This window comes from Triticum aestivum, chromosome 2B (genome assembly GCF_018294505.1).
Source record: "Triticum aestivum cultivar Chinese Spring chromosome 2B, IWGSC CS RefSeq v2.1, whole genome shotgun sequence".
NCBI lineage: Eukaryota > Viridiplantae > Streptophyta > Magnoliopsida > Poales > Poaceae > Triticum > Triticum aestivum.
The window spans coordinates 63,433,230-63,441,828 of NC_057798.1; the positions used below are offsets into that span (position 1 = coordinate 63,433,230).

Here is an 8,599-nt window from a genome sequence, read left to right on the forward strand (position 1 = left end):
AATTTTCACTCTAAGTGAAGAATAATAAATAAAAGAGAATTTTTTCAAATATATACTATAGTATACACTATTAACCATAACAAGGCGCGGCGTGCCGCCACGGCGCGGGTATATGCTACTCCCTCCATTCCTAAATATTTGTTTTTCTAGAGATTTCAACAAGTGACTACATACGGAGCAAAATGAGTGAATCTATATTCTAAAATATGTCTATATACATCCAAATGTGGTAGTCCATTTGAATCTCTAAAAAAACAAATATTTAGAAACGGAGGGAATAGTATATATAATGCGTGGTTGGCCAGCCTGTATGCCCTCGATCAAGTGAGCCTGCAGTTTCGTAGCTAAATACTCCATCATATATCCATCCTATCCTGTCCTAGGCCCGGCATCCAGAGCGATATCAACGAAGATGGAGGTGGTGTCGCGGGTGGCCGGCGGGCTGGCACGCGCCCTCCTCTTTGCCGTCTTCGGGGCAGCCGGGACGGTGGTCGGCGCCGCGTACGGCCTCCTGTCAGCCGGCTACGTCGACGAGGAGGACGGCTTCGCGCAGGGGACGCTGCTGGGGGCGGTCGCCGGCGCGCTCGTGTCCCTCGACCTTGTCCACTCCCTCCTCACCATATGGGGTCACCGCTGCCATGACGACCACTGGTCCCCCTTGGACACTCCCGCCGGGCGAATCAAGCGCACCGTCGGCGCCGTTGTCGAACAGACGACTCTCGCCGACCCGCACTACTGTGGAAGACGAGGTGATCGCGCCGTCGTCGACTCGACCTCGAGCAACCGGCAAGATCGGCAAGCTTCGGCTTCTTTCCGCCGGCGGCCGTCCCTGCCCCAGGTGGCGGCTGCTGCCCCATCTGCCTCCAAGAGTTCGAGGCCGGCCGCGAGCGCGAGGGGCGGCGGCTGCCGGCGTGCTCCCACGCCTTCCATCTCGAGTGCATCCGTAGCTGGCTCCTGCGCAAGCCCGACTGCCCCATGTGCCGTCACGCCGTCCACTAGCTCTGTCCAGAGCGCGCGACACGAATGTTGACCTTGCGGGAAACAGGTCAATTTGTGATTTTCAGATGTTTTTGCCGATTACAGTTCGTGGTCATCGGGTGTGCTTTACATGGGAGCTGCCACGTGTATATTGGGCTGTCATTGCCGCGAACCAGTGAAAAGTCAACACAATATACAGTACAGTACATATAGTAAACCAAAGTGTAATACAGTTTTTTTCCTGTAGCAAACAAACGAGAGCTTTGAATAGTAACTTTCGTGTTCCTGACTGTCAGCTACAACAAGATCTGCCCGACTTTAGTGATGGAGGAATGATGACAGCGACTGACAGCGACGCACCTTATAATATACCTCAATTTTCCTAGATTAGAAGGTATTCACGCATTTTGAGTTTTTACTCTGACAATCAATTAGACAAATACCCGCAAAAAAATAGCAATTAGACAAATATATATGAGTAACGTACCATCGAATGTAAACTGTTGAAAACATATTTTGAATGACAAATTGATGGTACAATATTTCCCACAAAATCCACATATTTGTGTCATTTTCACTCATATTTTGCATGTCAAATTGATGGCTATATGATCCGCGAAGAAGAAGAGTACATGCGCTCGTCCAGTTCACGATGTAAACTTCATTTCAATATCACAGACGAGCACGCGCAAGGAAAGTCTAGCACTCTGATTACGAAGAAGAGAGTACACAAGGAAAGTCTTGCAGTTTTGAATGAGTTGAGTTGAGCTGAGCCCATGTGGTTCGAGAGCCTGAAAGCGGCGTGGTGATGCCTGATGTGTCTCTCGTGCAGTATCTATCCGTGCCTTGATTTTGACACGGCATCCTCCTTGTGCTGACCTGCTCTGATTACAATCATTCATTCATCAGCAGCTTGATTAGTTCTTCCGGTGTGTCTCTGCATGCTCTGCCTTGCCTGTATCGGTTGGCATGGCGGCGTGTCGTTTCATGTCACCGTACGTACGTACGTCCGTTGCTAATTCAGTTTAGCATAATCCAGCTGCAGTGGAGTGCGGGCACGTCCTTGATGCTTGAATGCATGGACGCCGACGGGCAACCGCATTTTCATTGCTCAATCGCCGATGGATACATGCCGCTAGGCGCTAGCTCCTGCATCCTACGTACTGCTGCGTCAGTTAGCTGCTTCTTACCGACTCTTCAATCGCCATATATATAGTACGAGTACGTGGCAGGGCGTTGGCCTGGCCTGCCGTCGACCAAGTGAATTTGCCAAGATGGTGAATTTGGTGGCCGGCGGGCGTCTTCGGGGTGGCCGGCACGGTGGTGGGCGCCGCGTACGGCCTCCTGTCAGCCGGCTTCGTCGACGAGGACGACGGGTTCATGAAGGGGACGCTGCTGGGGGCGGTCGCCCGAGCGCTCGTGTACCTCGACCTCGTCCGCTCCCTCCTGACCATATGGTGCCACCGCCGCCAGGACGACCACCGCTCCACCGGGTGACTCAAGCGCACCGTCGGCGCCGTCTCAGGGCTGGCGGCTCTCGCCGACCCGCACTACTCCGGTCGCGGTGACCGCCTCCTCGTCGCTCTCGACCGGCCGGTGATCACGGAGACGAAGCACACCGTCGTGGTGGTAACCAAGGACACCGCCGGGCAAACCACCTGCCCCATCTGCCTCCAGGAGTACCGCCAGCGCGCGGGCAGGCTCCGCGCATGCTCCCACGTTTTGTCGTTTTCCACGTGGGCTGCATCCGCCGCTGGCTCCTGCGCAGGCCGCACCGCCCCATGTGCCGGCCGCCATGCCGTCAGCTAGCACGCCCCGCGGGAATTGGAAACGGACGCGTTTTAATTTCCTTCTGCACAGAGCAGGAGTCTGCAGGTGTCATTTTGTACTCCCTCTGTCTCAAAATATAAGAACGTTTTTAACACTACACTAGTGTCGAAAACGTTCCGGTTCGCGATGAGGGGTGAATCACTCCTGCAAAGTTACCGTTTGTGGTTACCTGGTGAAAACTCAACCACGTACGTCAAGTGCTGCATCCCAAGTAGTAGCAACCAAAGTAGTTTTTCACGTACGTCAAGGCAGGCAGAAGTTTTTCTCAGGCGTGAAGCCCAGGGTAGCAACCAAAGTAGCCCTAAAGGCTAGGTAGTTTTACCCTGGCCACTATATCTTCTGAACCTTTTTTTTTTTTGAAAGCTGTCTTCTGAACTTTATACAACGCCATTAAGGAGAAGAGGGGTCTGCACTCTGCACTGCTGAGGCGTGGGTTGGAGCTCAACCTCTCGTCGTTGCGCCGCTGCGGCAGCTCTTGATATGTGGACTGAACTCGTTGACATCGTGGAGCAACTCGCCTCGTTCCGCCGGTCCTGATTCACCTGTGTGGTCCTGTACAGAATCTGATTCCTTTGCCGGGCTGTGTAGTGATGCGTTTTCTCCGTTCTCTCAGTACATTCGGAAGTGCTCTGTAACGGCATTCCAAGATTCGTGTGTGTTCTTTTGCCGCCGCTGCATAATGAACTGAAACCACAACGAGTAAATCGGAACGGAGGGAGTACATCAAAAGGAAAACGCAACAGCAGCAAGGATCTTCATCCCGGCTACTTAAGGCAAGCCGCATATAACAAGCGAGAGAGTAGCAAATAGCAAAAGGACATCCACATAATGATGATCCTACCAACATAGTTTTAACCACTACAGTTACTATATGGAGACTAAACCACCAAAATATGAGGAGCTGAAAACCGAAGAACGCCGTGGACGAACAGCAGCAGCCAAGAACAAGATCAAAAGCGCCACCCTGTTACACCTATGTCTACAGCCACCAAGCCCGCGCATCTGTGCTTGAGCTGCTATTACGGAGCATCTGAAGCTGCGGAACGAAATGCGCTTTCTGGGCAAGGTGTGGCCAGGCATGCGTTGGACATGGACGTGGACGATCGACCTCCCCGAAGAAAACCTGGAGCCCGCTGCGCAAGGATACCGAAGCAAGATGCGTCGCGAGCGTCGTGCTACGATGCTTGGGTAGGAAACGCGGAGAGCCCTTTACTGAACCTTCTTTTTCCTTTTAGAACCTACGCAACTGTCCGGTTCCGTTTCAGTGGTGTTCATGTGGTTCTTCTTCTAAAAGATAAAAGGTGCAACGCAACTCCCTTTTCATTCTATTTTTGCATTGCACTTTTGATCAGTTTCTCCGTCCGGGTTTATCAGGCCCCCTCATGTCTTGGATTAGACAACAAAAGCGAGCCACATATGATGCCGACACAGGTCGGGTTTGGGACAAGTATATATACAGTAATGACTTGCTGGTAAACCACAAATATGCGTTGATTGATGACACCAGAGACACTCGATCGGCTTGGTTGCGTGCGTGCGTGCGCCAGAGCCAAACTGATAACAAGTGTACAACACAATACTCACTCATACCGTTACACAGGTTCAGACATTAATTGATTACTTACTACTTAGCGGCTCGGGAGCCTGTCTGATCGACTCCGCACTTCTACTATGTACTCTACAGTCGTCCTCCTCTGCAGGCATGTTCTATGGTAGGTAGCTAAGGCAGGCAGGCAGGAGGAGGAGTAGCTTGTTATTCTTCTTCTTCCAGGAGATGAGACGAGATGAGGACCGTCTCTGAATGATCCATGGCCAAAGACACAAGAATCAGCTGTCTAAATAGTACGTACGTACTAGGTATATATAGCTAGGTGTGTGGCGGGAGGTTATCTCTCCACGGCAGCCGGCGGTGGCGGCTGCCGCACGAACTGCCCGCGCACCCGTGGGCGCTGCTCCGCCAGCCGCTTCCTGCTCTGGTAACGCACCTGCAAAAGGAATGATCCATTTCATCAGCTATCATGAATAAGCCCCAACAGAAGAATGAAACGAAGAACAGAGAACAAACGAAATCGGCTTTCAGAAAGAAAAAAAAACAGTACCTTCTTCCCGAAGTTCCTCTCTTTTCTCTTCTCTCTGAATTTGTTCACGGCAGCCACCCGGCGCTCCCGTTTCATGTGCATCATGTTGCTTCTTTTGTCGATGCCACCGGTCTCACCATGTACAGCAGCAGCAGCAGCAGCAGTAGCTGCGGTGCTCCCACCGTTATTGGTATTGTTATTACTGCCAGAGTTGCTACCATAGTTGGCAGCATGACCTTCAACAGGACCCGAGGGATTGATCACGTTGGACTGAGCGCCTCCTGCCGATCCACCATTCGCATCATGGGCCGCTGCACAGGGGTGTTTGCTCTGTGCTTCACCACCATTGTCTTTCGCTGCTGCGGCTGCTGCTGCTGCAGCATTCTTCTTGCTCACGTCATCAACCTTGTCTTTCCCTGTTGCTGTCGCCGGCGTCCATGGCTGCACACGATGGAACGCCGACGTGTGCGTGTTGCCGTTGATGGGTGAAACCTTGTTATTGCCACCGGGCTTGGTCATCACGCTCTTGGTGGTGGAGCCCATGTCGTTGTTGTTGCTGCTGCCATTTGAGCCTTGCTTCATCTGAGCGGCGTCCGTTTTCGCGGCCTTGGAGCTGTTGCCGTTGGGCGAACAGCTCCCGACGAACCCTGCCCCGCCTTGATTGGAGAACGAGCACGTATTGTACCTTGCAAAGAATGAAAACGGTTAGTATGCAACATATGGATGATTTAAGGATTCACAAAGGACACTGATATTATGCTTTGCACCTCGTGAATGCCGAGAGGTCTGATCGTCTCACGACGTTCCTCTGTTCCTCCTGGATCGCATCCGCACCCTCCGTGGTCGATCTCGACCTCTTTAGGCTCAGCTCAAGATATGGCATGGCGTTCTCACGGTCGGCGTCTTTCCCTTCCGGCACTTGTGAGGAGCAGTTAGGAGCATCTATTGCTCTAGCTGCCTGTTGGGCGTCCATGTTTTTGGCCATCGAACCGATTAGGTCAGCAGCTCGAACAATTGGCTCATCCGAATTTTCCATAACTGTATCGTTGGAGTTGTTCTGTGGCAGATACTCACACCGTCCATTATCTGTTGGTTTGACCGAACTCTCGTTCGGGGAGGATTGATCATCTGTGTTCAAATTACCAGGGGCACCTATCTCCAGCTCCTTCCCTTTGAACTCATCACCTGGAAAACATATTGGAATTTATTTAGTCAGTACAAAATGGCACAAGTAGCAGGCTTTTGGTTCAGTTGCACAGTGAGCCGGTTGAGCACTTGAGCATACCATACCATTAGTTTCTTTTGGTTTCTGGCATTTTTTGTTATCTGTACCTCTTAATCTATTGCTGCATATCTCTGACTTGAGGTGGCTCACATGCGCGCAAGTGCTATCAGGAGGATCAACTGACTGATCCGGAGACATGTCCTGTGGACTGTCGATCTCAACGGCACGCTTTGTCCATGAGCTCTGCGCGTTAAAATAAATTGATGAGAAAACTTGTTCAGATGCAGATACTTCTCACATATCTAAGTATTCTACTTACAGCAGTTGATTCAAGTTTCAAAGTCCAAACAACTAGCATATGTTTCAAATCTTACTATCCAGCAGTTTCCTCGTACAGTTTAAGCAAAGACTTCTACTACACTAGAGTAAAATACAGACCTGTCTAAGTTCGGTAGTTTACAAAAAGAATGAGTCATGTAGTAGTCACAGATAATTTGTTTGCTATATGGACAAATTGACCTCTAGTGCACTAGCAGAAGCAGTTAGTTGCATTCAGTTTTATCTAGCTTCCTTATCCTAAAAATTGTTGTGTTCAGTCTTGTCTGGAAATATTACAGATAGTAGTAAAAAAAAACATAAAAATCTCATACCTGAGTGCCACTACCATTATCGCTGCCATCCCTTGCATTGAGCCCCATGCTGGCATCGTCGTTGCGGTTATTGCTGTTATTATTGGAATCGTCAGCGCTCTTTGATTTGGTACACTTCTGCGTCTGAATGGCACTTCCACTACCACTGCCACTGGACTGAGTTCCATGAAAACAACTTTGTTTTAGTACCCAGTACCATACCAGTAAAAGATGCACTAGTAAGCTGGAAGGACACAAGTGAAACTAGGAACTGAAGCAGCAGCAGCAGCAGTAGTATTTCTGAATGATGATACACCATGAGAGATAGTAACTTACGCTGTGAGAGCGTCTCCACACATGCGCCCAAAGGTTCTTAAGCTCGTTCTTACGTATCGGCTTGGCCAAGAAGTCAGCAGCATTTGACAGGCAACTGAGGACCGTGCCCATCGAATTGTGCGACGACATCACTGGAAACCAAGAAGATATAAATCTATGCACGTGGACGAAATGGACCTGATACTGAAATTATAGCGGCGAGGGGGTGCTTACTGATGACGGGGATGTCCTTGCAGACCTCGTGGTTCATGATCCTGCCGAGCAGGTCGATCCCGGAGAGACCGCCGTGCATGAAGACCTCTGTCAGAACAAGGTCGATGTTGCTCTGCATGTCCTGGAGATACGCCCACGCCTGGTGGCCGTTTTCAGCAGGGATAACTGAACATGACAGACAACCAACGCCCAGATTTAGTACCTCCATGACGACCGAGCCAGTGCAAATTAACACCGGTAGTAGCTGAGACAGAGTATGAGTAAGGACCTTGGTACATGCAGTGGCGGAGCAGGGCGGTGACGACCTGCCGGGTGGAGTCGTCGGTCTCCACGAGCAGGACCGGATGGTCTTCCTGTGGAGGAACTCCTCCCAGCAGCGCGCTGGGCGGCATGGTCCCCTTGAGGCGACGGCGCTGCTGCTGCTGCTGGTGGTGATGACGGTCCATGGCGCTAGGAGGAGGCGGCCTGACTCCAAGAGGAAACATGTTGGGGTCGTTTGGTGGTTGACGGCGAGGGAGGAGGCGCGCATAATAGCACAACCAGCAGTACGCTGCCGTGAGTAATAATCGAACCTCGGTCGCATCCGCGGCGTGCGTGCGTCTCGTCGACGGCGGGCCACCGAATCAAATCAAGAAAACAAAACGCAAAAAAACACAGAGAAGAGCAATGGTGTTGAGACGGAGCGGAATGAATCGTCTCTCGAATGAGCTGCGCGCTAAAAGGGGCAGTAGCAGACAAGCGGCGAGCCGGTTAATCTCCAGCAATTTCCGGGGCACATATTATTAGCTAGAGAGAGGGCCTGGAGTGAAGGAAGGAGCATGCCCTGGATCCACACGCAGGTTGAACGGATGATTCCGATCCCAATCGGGCAGAACAGAGCAGACGAGTACAGACAGGCGGGAGCTCACCTCGCGTTTGTCGCGCTGCGCTGCCTGTCAGGTTAGGAGGAGGAGGACGACGAAGACCGGGAGGGGGGCGCGGCCATGGACGGCGGCGGCGACTGCAGTCGAGTCGAGCAGAGATAGTCGCGCTGTGTGTGTGTGTGTGCGGGAACGAAGGGGGGCGGAGAGTAGATATTGGGGGAGGGGGCGGTGACGTGGACAATGGAGGCGGGGAGCGCCGGTGGTGGGGCCCCGGGGCGCCAGAAAGAGATCCCCGTAAATCAAAAGCCCCCGCCGCGCTCCACACCCCGCCGCACCCCGCGCTGGGATCCGCATATCTTTTCTGCCCTCCGAGCGCCCAGCCCGGGCCAGCGGATCACCGGGGATGTGGATTTTGTGGGCCCCGCCTGGCGGCCGGTGCGAAGCAAC

General features: G+C 52.1%; 3 pseudogenes; 2 read left to right on the forward strand and 1 right to left on the reverse strand.

The window, feature by feature from the left end:
• Nucleotides 1–331: 331 nt before the first annotated feature.
• Nucleotides 332–1,176, forward strand: LOC123040461 (NEP1-interacting protein 2-like; annotated as a pseudogene).
• A 1,089-nt stretch (nucleotides 1,177–2,265) lies between these two features.
• Nucleotides 2,266–3,182, forward strand: LOC123038968 (NEP1-interacting protein-like 1; annotated as a pseudogene).
• Nucleotides 3,183–4,260: 1,078 nt separating this feature from the next.
• Nucleotides 4,261–7,854, reverse strand: LOC123043496 (two-component response regulator-like PRR37; annotated as a pseudogene).
• Between the last annotated feature and the right edge of the window lie 745 nt (nucleotides 7,855–8,599).